The sequence below is a fragment of the Sardina pilchardus genome, chromosome 19 (genome assembly GCF_963854185.1).
Source record: "Sardina pilchardus chromosome 19, fSarPil1.1, whole genome shotgun sequence".
In the NCBI taxonomy this organism is placed as follows: Eukaryota; Metazoa; Chordata; class Actinopteri; order Clupeiformes; family Clupeidae; genus Sardina; species Sardina pilchardus.
Genome location: NC_085012.1, coordinates 25378118 through 25390727, shown reverse-complemented (window position 1 = coordinate 25390727; position 12610 = coordinate 25378118). Strand labels below are relative to the sequence as shown.

Below are 12610 nucleotides of genomic sequence, written 5' to 3'. Positions count from 1 at the left end.
CCCAGACTACAGCTGGCCGATGCCACTGAAGAGACACAAGCACCAAATAAAGCTTCAACAAATAACGTATTCATCCACAATGCGGATCTGAAAACTAGTGTCTAGGGGTCATGATATGGACGACTGGCTATGGATGCATGGATGGATAAATGCTGGTAGTGAACTAAGAGAGGTTGGAGAACGGTTGAAAGACGTTAAAGGGAAGAAAGCAGAAAAGTGACCTCAGCATCACGCCCTCTCTTCTTCCTGCTTCCTGTTTGCACTCACACATTTCAGATCTCAGCCCATATCACTCCCACACACTCTGTTGGCATACTGACTCTTTCACAGGGCTGACATGGACATTTACTTTATTTGCTTACTTTGTAAAATAAATGTTTAAAATTGATCCTTTGATAATTTGTCCTCTTTAAGTCTGGTTATAGCCAGGCCATAACATGTGTTAAATCATTTCTCCTTAAGACTGGGGTGACTATCAGAGCAAGCCTTATTGCAGCACATGCCACTGTACGTATGGCTCTATTGTGTATTGCAGAGTCATGTGACGGACATAAGCAATTGCCATGACAACACTGTCAATGTGCTTCAGCGGGGCTGTGCTGGATGTACAACTGAAATGTGCTGTTAGCGGAGTGCAACAATTAGCTTCCACCATAATCAATGGAACTGGCAACATCAGACATGACAGGGCAGTGCATATTTTGGAAAAAATTAGACCTCGCCTTTATGTGCTGCCAACACAACGCGTCAGTCTCTGTAAATCCCCAGTGTAGCCTGACTGTTTCAAAAGGGGACAAAGATAGATGGTAGCATTCTCATTAGTTTTCATCATTAACCTCAGACCCCTGCAGTGAGTCATGTTTTTTTTGTGTCATATCACCGGACAGTGTCTCTTTGATTTAGGCCAGCGAATGTATCAAAGCTCGGAGGTGCCAAGCTGTCAGGTTAGTGCTATGATGGGTGCACACAAGTGGACATTTGACCAGACTGTTGTGATTTCAGTCCACTTTGATGTGAGCCACAACTGACCAGTGCAGGTGCCCCAACGGCTAGTATCCTTTCCTTTTTGTTTATTTAATTTGTGTCTTTGCTAAAATGTCACAAGTGTTTCATGTTCATTTTGCTTGTCATTAAAATACCTGAACAGCTGCTGCATTTGCATGTGATGGTAAATACGCAGAGTTTTAAAATATAGTCCAGATATATTCGTTTGGACCACCTGACGTCACAGTAACTTTGCGCCGCCATCTTGCCGACCGATTCGAGTCGCTCACTAGGCGGCGCCATTCACTCATACATGGATATCTTAAATAATAGAAACTTTCCCCTTCGTTTGTTCCCTTCGTTTTACACGCAAACGGCGATTTCGCCTCTGAATACGATTATTTCTAAACAAAACTCGGGCAAAAGTGGAGATTTGGAAATTCATTTCGCGTTGTATTTAAACTGAGAAAACCGAAGAAAAAGTGTGACCACGGAGCGACCACGGAGCCAGCGGCTCGAGGGAAATGATTAGCTGCTAACAAGTTCAACAGGTTAAGGTCACACAGTCATGTTAGCTATGTGTTGTGCAGTTGAGGAACCTTGAACTGGTATGTTATGCTAACGTTATACCAAAAGAAAGAAGAAAGAAGTAGCTGCCATTCGAAGAGATGTTTGGATAACCACGATTCACACCCTGCAATGAACACTTTCGTGTCAGGTAAGCGAGCCTTCTCAACTTAGTAGCATCTAGGGCTAACAACAACAAGAGACACGTTTGGACAACACTTACAAAACTTGATTGACTATATTAATCAGTCAAGTTCATGAGGTTCACACGTTTTGTAAACATCACGCATGATATAATATCTTATGCAATGCCAGAGACAGTAACTATACGATCTTTGGCAATGCGTTTGTATTAGCTGCTAGTAGATGGTAGCTGCTAGCTGGTATGTTATCTACATTTTAACGTTAGCACATTGAAATTGCAATCTTGCAATGTCTTATTCCATTTGATAGCCTACTAAAACCTATATTTCACATGAACACAAATGCTGAAGTCGGATTATTCTATTGTCATTAACGTAGTATCATCAACTTTGAAATTGTTACTGTTAATTAGCTTATAGCCCACTGTATCGTTGTTATTTGTATGGGCGTCTGCTAAATACCGTAACCATAACGTAATTAGGCTATTATGCTATCCCTATCTTTTACTGTCTGTGGCTAAACCCAGTAGTTAACTTCCTAATTTCTGTATCTGTCCCTTATTAACACCTACATCGTAAATCCTCATATTATACATACTTTATTTATAGCTGAGCCTCGGATAATAGCCGTGGTCGTTTTGAACAAAGCCTGCCCCAAATAAAGGTCTGTGCGTTGCGCAGCCTCTACTTAAAAGACCCTGGCCATAATTTGAGGATTTATGTTAGGCTAGGTTCTAAGAGAAATATATTTACTCAGGTTGGACAATGTAATGTCTCACACATGTCGTGTTTTATTTGACTCTGCCCTGACTTTTTAGGAGCGACTGCTTTGGACTCCAGTTTTGTGCGCAGTCTTTTTGCACACACCTCGGAGAGGGAGAAGGACAAACAACATTCAGCCAATGAAGCACAAAATGCGTGACTTGCAACAATCTCACTGGCTGTTCAACCACCAATGTGGAGGAGCATGAAGAGGCTACTATTTCTACTGACCATCACAGTGACCACAACTATGAAAAGACCTGGCATCGGAGATATCAGCACTGGAAAGTGAGTGTGTGTGGCTCATGAGTTAAGGGCCAGGGATGAGGAACAGTCCTTGAATGAATACTTTTTTGCTCACTTTTTTGGAATATCTAAATTCACGGTCATCATAGTGTTCATTAGCACATTAGATGTAATGTTTTTCAAATTCTCAGATCTAATCTTATGGCCACCTAAGGAACAGCAGTGAGATCACAACACATGATTGGTCCAGTGTATCCCCAACACATCACATGATTGGCACTATGTATTCACATGTCATCTTTTGGATCTTTCAAACTGGATTGTGGATCCAAACATTGTAATGCTTTGTTTGACACTGTCTTGACAGGTCTTAAATAAAATATGTTGAACCATGAGTTGAGTTGTCTAAATCTATTGGTGTAAAATAATTTCTAAATTAGTTAGTACTGTTTTGTAGTCATAGATGTTAAATGTTATTTTGGTGAACCTACAAACCTAACAGTGTTGCATAGTTTCTGCATAAGAGTAAGTTGTACTCTCAAAATCTGTCTTTATTTTCTTATTTGTGGTGCTCAATGTCATCGTGTCAAGTGGTACATTTTACCTTATCAGGTGCTGAAAGGTCACTGAATCAGTTTTAATTTTATTATTTAAATGTTGCAGAAGACACTATTACAGATGGTGAAGTTACTCAAAGTAGTATGAAATTATGCCTGTGAATGAGTGTATTTGAACACTAGAGGTGTGTTGTGGTGGAATTCACCTCTGTTATAATGTGACAGCTGTTGTGGTAAGCTTGCTCCTGTCGTTAAAGGCAAATACGCCTACCTAACTTGCTATTGTAGCAGGGTTGATTAAGCTTCCCTGGATTTCTCCTTATTCCCTGCATGTTCTGTACAATGTTGCATGGTGAAAAACTGTTTCATACTCCTCTGGGTACAGTAAATAGTAGGCTATTGGGTGTGGAAAGAGTTGGTTCCCACGCTGCGGAGGACCCCTTACTAGTTTTCATGTAGCCCAGAGGGTGCTGCGACAGTCCTGAGGCAGAGGTATGGTGTCATCAAATGTAGTTTGTGCTTTTTCTGTAATGTAGTCTATCTACTTGTATTGTGCTCATTATATACACTGGCTACGTTGTTTTTATATCTTGCCAATGTTAGTTGGTTAGAGTTAGCTAGTTTGCAGAGCGTGCGGTTGTGGCTGCTATCGGTGTGAATGATATAGGCTACGTACAGAAATCGATGCGTCTTGCGTGATGCATGTCTGATTGCTATTTTTATATTTTGTGCTTCAGACAGAGCAATAAACAGCAAATTAAGGTTACACCGTGTTGCTTGGTTTTATGTAATAAAACCTGCCTGTAGCCGGCTACTTCAGCAAAACCCAGTTTCGATTTTAAAAACGCAATTGCGTGAGAGGGAGAATGCCTCTTTGCGGCTATTTATTCAATTGTATGGGGCACTAACATGAGATTGCTAGCTGTTGGCCACTTAACTAACGTTACCTAATCAGTAAACTACCACTAAAATCATGTTTTTATTATAGCCTAGGCCTACATAGGCTATTCCCATGCTGATGCATCGGTGCAGTCTCCGGTTTCCTGTAGCCTACAGCCCCCGGTTTTGGTTGCCCGTCCCCGGGGAAAATACAGTAAAACTACCTAGCCCCCCCCGTTTTTTGAAGACAAAACTTATATGTATTTAAATCGGATTGAGTCAACCTGAAAATGTCCCAGTTTTTATCCCACATTTTTGGGATTATCTTCCCGGTTTGGGCGGTCCCGAACATCGTCACCTTATCTTAAAATAGCCTAATTAACACCACTGTAAGAGGGGTTAACTAGATAAATGTATGATATGGAAAGCCAATTGGAACAAACTTGGGGCAGACAATAAGGGATAAAGGAAAACTGGGGGTAACAAATAAAGATAGGAGCCTAAAATTGAACATTTCTCTAGATCTATCTGTCTTTCTCTTCCATTCAAACGGGCAGTGTGGGCAGTCATATTGGGCGAAATCGGTCGTAAATATGGCGGCGTTCTACTTGATAGTGACGTAGGTGGCACAAATGAATTGGCCACGGTAACTCTTGAAAATAAAACCGCACAGTCCATGGCTAGAAATTATGAGCCCTTGACATATTCCAACCTCTAGAGTTTAAATCTATACAGTATGACCTGTCAGAGACCTGGTCCAAAGCTTGGCCCTCTCAATATATTACCCTTCTCTCTTTTTCTCAGACACACACATACACACACACACACACACACACACACACACACACACACACACACACTCACACACAAATGAACGCACACACTCAGGGGCACACACACACACACACACACACACACAAATGCACGTGCACACACATACACACACACAGGGGCAAGCAAACAAGCACACACACGCACACACACACACACACACACTTGCCATACCTCTGTGGAAATCACAAGCATCCCTGCAGTGCGACTCCAAAAGATCTGAAAAGCTGCAATAGATTTCCTTGAGTTGCTGGACCCACCAGGAGGCCCGGCGAGGCTAAACTGCATTTCCCACTCTACTCCTCAACCCCTCCCCAGCACTGACACGGCTGTATCTCCTCCCTTGTTTATGGAGGCCATGAATCAGTCAGGGGATGGGTGTAAAATAGAGCATTATGTTTTAGGAGTCGAGTGATGCTGGAGATCAGAGCTCGAGAGGTGCCAAATATTTTATCGCCCTAAGCATAAGCAAACAGTGGCGTGTTCCAGGACATTGCCATAATAATGCTTCGCAAGGAAATGCAATGCGAGGTAAAGAAACAAGGACTGTGTGTGTGTGTGTGTGTGTGTATGGCACGGCCAAACTCACTCCAGATATTATTCCTGGTAAATCCCACAGCAGCCACACTTCACATATAATGAGGCTTGTTTGCACAGGCTGTCTGAGCTGCCGCTTCCTTCAAGTCTCTCTCTCTCTCTCTCCATGTCTTTCTCTTGCTCTCTCTCTCTCTCCTTCTATCTCTTTCACTCTCTCCCCTCTCTCTTTCTCTCTCTGTACTCCTGCAGATCAATTGATCTCGCCTAGGGCACAGGCCTTTACGCTAAAAACAATTGCTCGGCGAGTTCTCCTCGATGAGAATTCCCCTAGCAGCCACAGCTCTCTCTCTCCCTCTCTTTCTCTCTCTCTCTCTTCCTCTCTCTCTCTCTCTCTCTCTCACCAAAATAAATCAGCGGTGCCATCCTCAAAATCAAAAGAGCGCATCATTACCTCCATGAGCTGCCGGCATCTGTTGCCTGTTGACCGTGTGTCCTCACATCTCCCGTGTCTGCTTTCCAATCCTGAACATGCAGTTGACACTCTCTCTCACACACACACACACACACACACTGAACAATCATTGTGCTGTCAAAAGCTATGCAACTAACTCTCTCTGTCTCTCTCTCCCTCACGCACACACAACCACACACACACACACACACACACACACACAAACACAGAAACACAAAAACACACACTTACGCGATGCCAACATTGTGCTGTCAAAAGCGAAGCATGCAACTTTCTATCTCGCTCTCACACACATACACAAACGCACAACACACATCAAATAGAATTAACCAGTCTCTTTATTTCTAGGCACAATTCAATCAGAACTACAGGTTCTGCTGTTTTTCTTGGTATTTAAAGGAAAAGGACCTAATAACATGCACCGATCCCACACACACACACGCACCCACCTGAGAGTCGATCAGCATATTGATTAGCACGTGCTTAGCAAAGCTCTCTGATGTGTTGGACTGGAGGGGGGGGGGGGCGTTTAGTATGCAGCACCTGCGGTCCGCGCTGACTCCGGTACGTTGGTTCTGGCGTGCCGGCTTATCAGCGCGCCACGCACCGGAGCACACCAGCGACCAGCTAAAGGATTTCGCCAACCGCCCGCCCGCAGCACAGCCACCCTCTGGAGCGCACAGTGGTGCTGCTGGTGCTGCTGGAGGTGGTGGAGGAGGAGGGAGAGACGTTTACAGGCGACGCGTCCAGGTTTACAAACATACATAAGTGTGTGTGTGTGAGTGTGTGTGTGTGAGTGTGTGAGTGTGTGTGTGTGTGTGTGTGTGTGTGTGTGTGTGTGTGTGTGTGTGTGTGTGTGTGTGTGTGTGTGTGTGTGTGTGTGTGAATGAGTGATTGTATGTGAGGCACTGACTTGGAATGAAGCCAATTTACCTTCCATTTACCGTTGATGTAAAAATGAAAGAAGGTAGCGACGTACAGTAGTCAATGAGCATGCAGCAGATGGGGAAAGTGGAGGTTGTAGATTGGATTGGTTGGAGGTGCCATATGGAACTCTCTCGGGTGGTGAAAGACTCCAAATATGACGGTGCTCTACAATCCAACAAGACAGTATGCTGAAAGAACCCAGTAGACATGAGCTCAAATCATCTCAGTATTGTCAAGGTCAAGTGAACAAAGTGTTCGGGAATATTCGATTTGGTAGATCTTTCAGGCTGAATAAAATGTAACTCAACACCTCAAAGTACACTAATGGCCCTGCGTATTTCTTTTGAGGCTCTTCCATGTTCGGATAGACATGCAAGCACCTTACGTAACATACCAGCAAGGAGCCCAGCAGCCATAGGTTGGGATACTTCCTGAAATTTAATGAGATTTCGCCTCAGTCGTGTGGTCTGATGAGCTCTTTAAAGTTTGGAGGGAAAATCAGAGCCCTTGCTGAGCATAATAAGCCTATTACAATACAGTCTCCCAGGAGGCTCCACAACAGCCTGATCTTCCCCGAGCAGCGGGACTGGGATTTGGGGAGTCGGAGGGTGGGGGTGGGGATGGACGGGCTGCTTCTCCAGGCCTTGGGTTGAAACGGGGGTCAAGAAGAGGCCTTCTGGCGCTCTCTCCGAGGCCTGTCAGCCGACCCGACCCCCAATATTTCCAAGGACGAGCCCTCTGTCTGCTCCGACGTCTGGTCAGAGGAGGAATGGATCGCCTCGGTGCGGCTGACGCGTCCTCTCCCGAGCGCGTTACGGTACTTAGCACGCTCGCAAGTCGGCTTTTAGCGCCACGGCGATTAACCTGTGGGACAATTAGCCGCGGGCTTGTGTCGGCCCGACCGAGGTCACCTCCCGGCCCCTCCTTGTGTAAATGGATGGCACAACACGCGGCGGGGCGACAGACGGCAAAGGCCTCACCCTCATTACCACGCCCGCAGAATCAGCAATGGCAGACATTTAATTGCCGGAACAAGGTCCAGATGGAGTGGATGGATAACTCTTAATTAGTCCGCCGAGGTACAACAAAGTTTCTGCAGAATGTCAGACAGCCTGGCCTCTGCCATTGTCACCGATACAGACGTCATTTAAAGCTGCAGGAAGTTGGTTTCAATGAAAATGGTAGTGAGCTACAGGAAAAGCTTGGTGCTAATAAAAACATGCTGCTGCACAAGAATACAAACTATTTGTGACATTTCTTATTTCTGTAAGTCAAAAGTCCATAGTAAAAGTGGTTGACTCAACATCACCAACGAATTCCTGTCAAGCTATGAATTATAGACACAATATCTGAACTTCTGTGAACGACATTGTAGCTTGCATGGTAAATCTTTAAAAAGACCCACAGTGAGTGCTTTATATATAATTCTCAAGATAGATGAAGGCCAATCGTTTTCTGCATTAAATGCTTATGGCCTTGTGTCTGTGTTTTTTCATAGCTAGTGGTGTGTGTGTGTGTGTGTAGCACTCTACACCATCATCTGCGTCACTCTGTGTGTGTGTGCGTGTGTGTGGTTGTGAGTCATACAATAAAACTTTATCACTTCCGAGCAAAAGAAATCTGTGGAGAACAGTGATGCCTTTTTTCGGCTTCCATTCCATTCCTCCCCAGTTTGAATGATGGCTGTAGTTACTGTATAACACTGCTGAGCACTTGCACCAAGAGCATGTTAGGGAAATGCACAGAGGGTGTGTGAAGACCAGTTCTTGGGACAACTGATGTGTTTACTACCTGCGAGAGCGCGACCGAGCATAAACAATATTTTAAGAGGCTGATTAGGCTCGCAGCCAGCTGGTCACTCACAAGGGAGGACATTTGCATCAGCAAGCTAAAAACAGAAGCAATTTCCATCCTAAATGAGTCCACAGAGAGCCCACCAAAAAAGGCCCCCCATAATTGGACCTCTTACCGTAACAATTTACACTGAATGGGAGAAAATTATACGTATAACTCTTGAGATAACACTTGCTTGGATACACATTATTCCTGATGTTTCTATATGTGTGCAAAATCATAGCAAATGACTATCTGGCAGGTGTGCACCAGGTGAGTGTTTAGCGTGGGCAGTTATAAATTGAGCGTGACACATTCACAGTGCCACACACATAGTGATATGTGACAAGCTGTAGCACTGCCACATGGTGCATGCTAAAGGATGTTGGAGCACCATAGCAACCAAACCCTTCTCTGGCAATTAAGGCTACATACAGTACAGACCTGTGGCTGCAAGGGTGATGCACACACAAAGGTTGGGTGTTATAGTCTCACACTGTGTGGTTTGCTTCGGCGTGACTATCATCAACACCCACTGGTTTACATATTTCTGATCAGATCATTGTTTTACATCAAATGGGAAGGAAGGACAGGATTGACAGGATTGACAGATGCCTTCCCAGTCCAAATTTGGTCCATCTTAAGAATACAAATCATGCCATCTAGTAGAGAAGAACAAACAAAACAACCTACATTCTAGTCAAATCCAGCCAAGAGAGTGGAGGCGAGACTGAATTCGCAAGAAAATCATCTTGTTTGAAATATTTGTGGCTTCGATGTGTTGATAGCACCTAGCTGTCCTCTTTAGACTCTAGCCCTTTGTCAAGGACACACCATCAATAGTAAACAAGAGCAGTCTGCATCCACAGAGGTCCTTGCCTGCATTGAGTCAGGCAGCAATTACCATCAGCCACGAGCGAGTCCACACACACACAGCCCCCTCGTCATTACCCTGACCCGGTGACTTTGGAGCAGAGAAGTGGTCTTAAGAGGCCATCAGGATCGCGAGGCCCCCAAGGCCTCTTGATCGGTCGTAAATGGCTGCTGTGAGGAACTGTTCTTGCATTGTTTTTGAGGGCTGTTGGGCGTGTTAGGAGTCTAGTGAGGCAATGCAGTGGGGTGAAGTTTTTGTTAGAGGATTAGAAAAGTAAAAGCCCTTGGTGTGCTTTGCTCCGATTCATTCCCTAAGATTGCCGATTTCATATCACTCCTGGGCTTTGGAAGTCGGCATTAGCTAAGCCAACAGTGTAGTGCCAGCGAGATGGTTCATCAACCAGAAGGTCTTTGGAAACGTTACAATACGGAAAGCAGTAATTTACCCTGCTGAATTTGAAAGTTTAACTCCTGAAAATTGGATATGGCCAGATGCACTCTCATAATCACCCCTCAAGGCCCCATCCCAAGCCCTCTCATCTCTGAACAACCTGTTAGGAAGCACAGCCGTACATTGAGCATTTGTGCACTTCAGCCTGGAGACAACAGAGCAGCAGATTATGAGGAGGTGTGTGAAGGACGGTGACTTGAGTGACTGGTCTGTGTATTGAACTCCGAGGCAACATATGGCGCTTTTCACCTTCAAGAGTTCTCTCTCCCTCAGTAATGTACCACAGAAGCAGCCCCAACAGGCTTGGTATAAGCCAAGATTTGAGCCCAATATATGACACGACAACAATCCTTCTCAATAGGCTATAATATGCATGGAAGGCTGTTCAGGAGCTCATTTGTTTCCGGTGGAGCGTTAGCTGTGTTGTAACGGCATCTTCTGTTATATTTTGCTCCTTACATGTTCACTCCAACACTAAAGATTATGATTCCCCCAATAATAACTAGTTGAACAGACGCAAAATCCTTTTACATCGTAATGTGCTGATTCACTAGGTGCAACAACCAAGCGAGTCCGTGTAGATGCAAATTACATTAATATTTCGTCACATTATATTACAATAGCGGCAGGTTCAAACACAGCTAGCTCCACCGGCCTTCTGTGCATATACTGTAGCCTATTATAGTATCTGTGATTTTACCACATTTTTACCACAAATCAAAATAAATTTGTGGTAAAAAGGATGAAATAAATTGCACATTTAATGAACAGTATAGTATGGGCTCAGGTGTGCATTTGCTACAAGTACTTTCCATCACCATGAAAAAAAGTGAGTGTTTTCTAAAAAGTGTTGAAAATAGCATTTCCTGCATAGTCAGCTTGACCTTGAAGGAGAAAAGACTGCTGGGAAATACAGCAAGGCATTATCCAGCATCTTGTTTCGGCTTGCCCATCAACCAACTGCCACAAGCGGCTTGTTCCAACAAATGATCTGAGCCAAATGCTCTTTTAACTATGAATCAGTGTCACGGTGACACCGTTCAAGCCCATTTTCATTTGGATGGAGTCAAGATATCTACCGCTACAGCATGTCAGTCTCCACCATTAGACTCATGTTATGAGCATTTTTTGATCGAGTACTGAAAGCTTTACAAAGTGTAACTGCATCCTTAGATGTGTTTTAAGCGGTCAACTTCATATGACTGAACTGTGATGAAACTCATAAATGCTGGTTTTAAATGGAGGCTCACACACAGTGGGAAAACCCTACTGTTTGGGCCTTTAAAGGAGTCATAGAACGCATTTTTTGACCATTACAAATTGATCTTTGAGCCTAAATAATGTCATATGTAAATTTGTGGGGCTGAAAACGCCCCAGGAGCACTGCTAGATCGCCCTATACAAGGTCATAAATAAGCCTTGCAATGAAACAGTTTGTTTTTCCCGCCCACTCAGCAAGTTCATGAATATTCAAATGAGATGCGCGCTGATTGGTCGATTGGCCGATATGTCCTGAAAGTTGATTGGCTCAATCCACCGGTCTGAAGCTAGAGCAAAGTGAAACTACGTTTACTGCTGGTAAATAAAGCCAAAGTCTTTGATAAAGCTATCAACAATGGATTTAAATAAGGAATACAGCTGTACATGTATAAACCGAGTCAGAAGAAGGTTCTGACGAAGATGAAGTGCAGCAGATTCCCCAACAGAATGAATGTGTTAGATTGTAAGTTTTATCAATACATTTCTTAGTATAGTAACTCTCCAAAGTTAGCTGTAATAACGCTAGCATTATAACGTCTCTGCCATAGACCACATATCTAGATACTAGCATCGTAAGAGCAGTTTAACAAGAATTATTAATCGAAGGTATGCAAATGAGAGGGGGTGTATCTAAAGGGGGATGGGCGCCTATTACGTGTTATCTGAGCTCTGTTCAGATTGGACCATTTCAACACGGCTGTTTCTATTTCCCAATTTGCATACGAAAGCAGGCGGGGGACGCGGTAAAGTCTTTGGTGTTGTCCTTTGGACACTGCTCGCAGCCTAAATTCAACAGGAACAAGGTGAATGTGGTTTTGAATTCTAGGACTCCTTTAAAGAGAGACATCATGTAGTTTAAAATCCTCTGAAGAATATGTGCACATGAACTAATAAATGTTCTTCACAATACAGCCTCTTCACAAGATTGTTCCCTAAAATGCATCAGGAGCATTAAACTCTTTTAGGCTCAGGAGCTCCTGCCAGCACCAAGCTTAATTTAAAAAGGACAGCTACACTAGCTGTATTTTACACAGGAACAACTCCAAGCTTTTCTATACTGGTCTTATATCTACTTTAAGTGGGTTTGTAAAACAAGTACAAGCTTCTGATATTGGGATCTTTTTGTAAAATTGTTAATTCTTCAGACAAACTTTCCATTCTTGTTCAGGGTCCTGAACTGTGGTAGTGGCTAACCTAGTGTCCACCAAACATAGGGGATCATATAATGAACTACCCTACCTGACCACACACACATAGATCAAATCCCAAATTGTACGTACTGACTTGT

The 12610-nt window shown here is 43.8% G+C and overlaps 1 long non-coding RNA gene across 1 annotated transcript; it reads left to right on the top strand.

Moving 5' to 3' along the window:
- Positions 1-1224: 1224 nt before the first annotated feature.
- LOC134066164 (uncharacterized) lies at positions 1225-3097 on the top strand. The gene is made up of 2 exons (XR_009936382.1): positions 1225-1702; positions 2513-3097. It is a non-coding gene; the product is annotated as an uncharacterized LOC134066164 (long non-coding RNA).
- The last annotated feature ends 9513 nt before the right edge of the window (positions 3098-12610 follow it).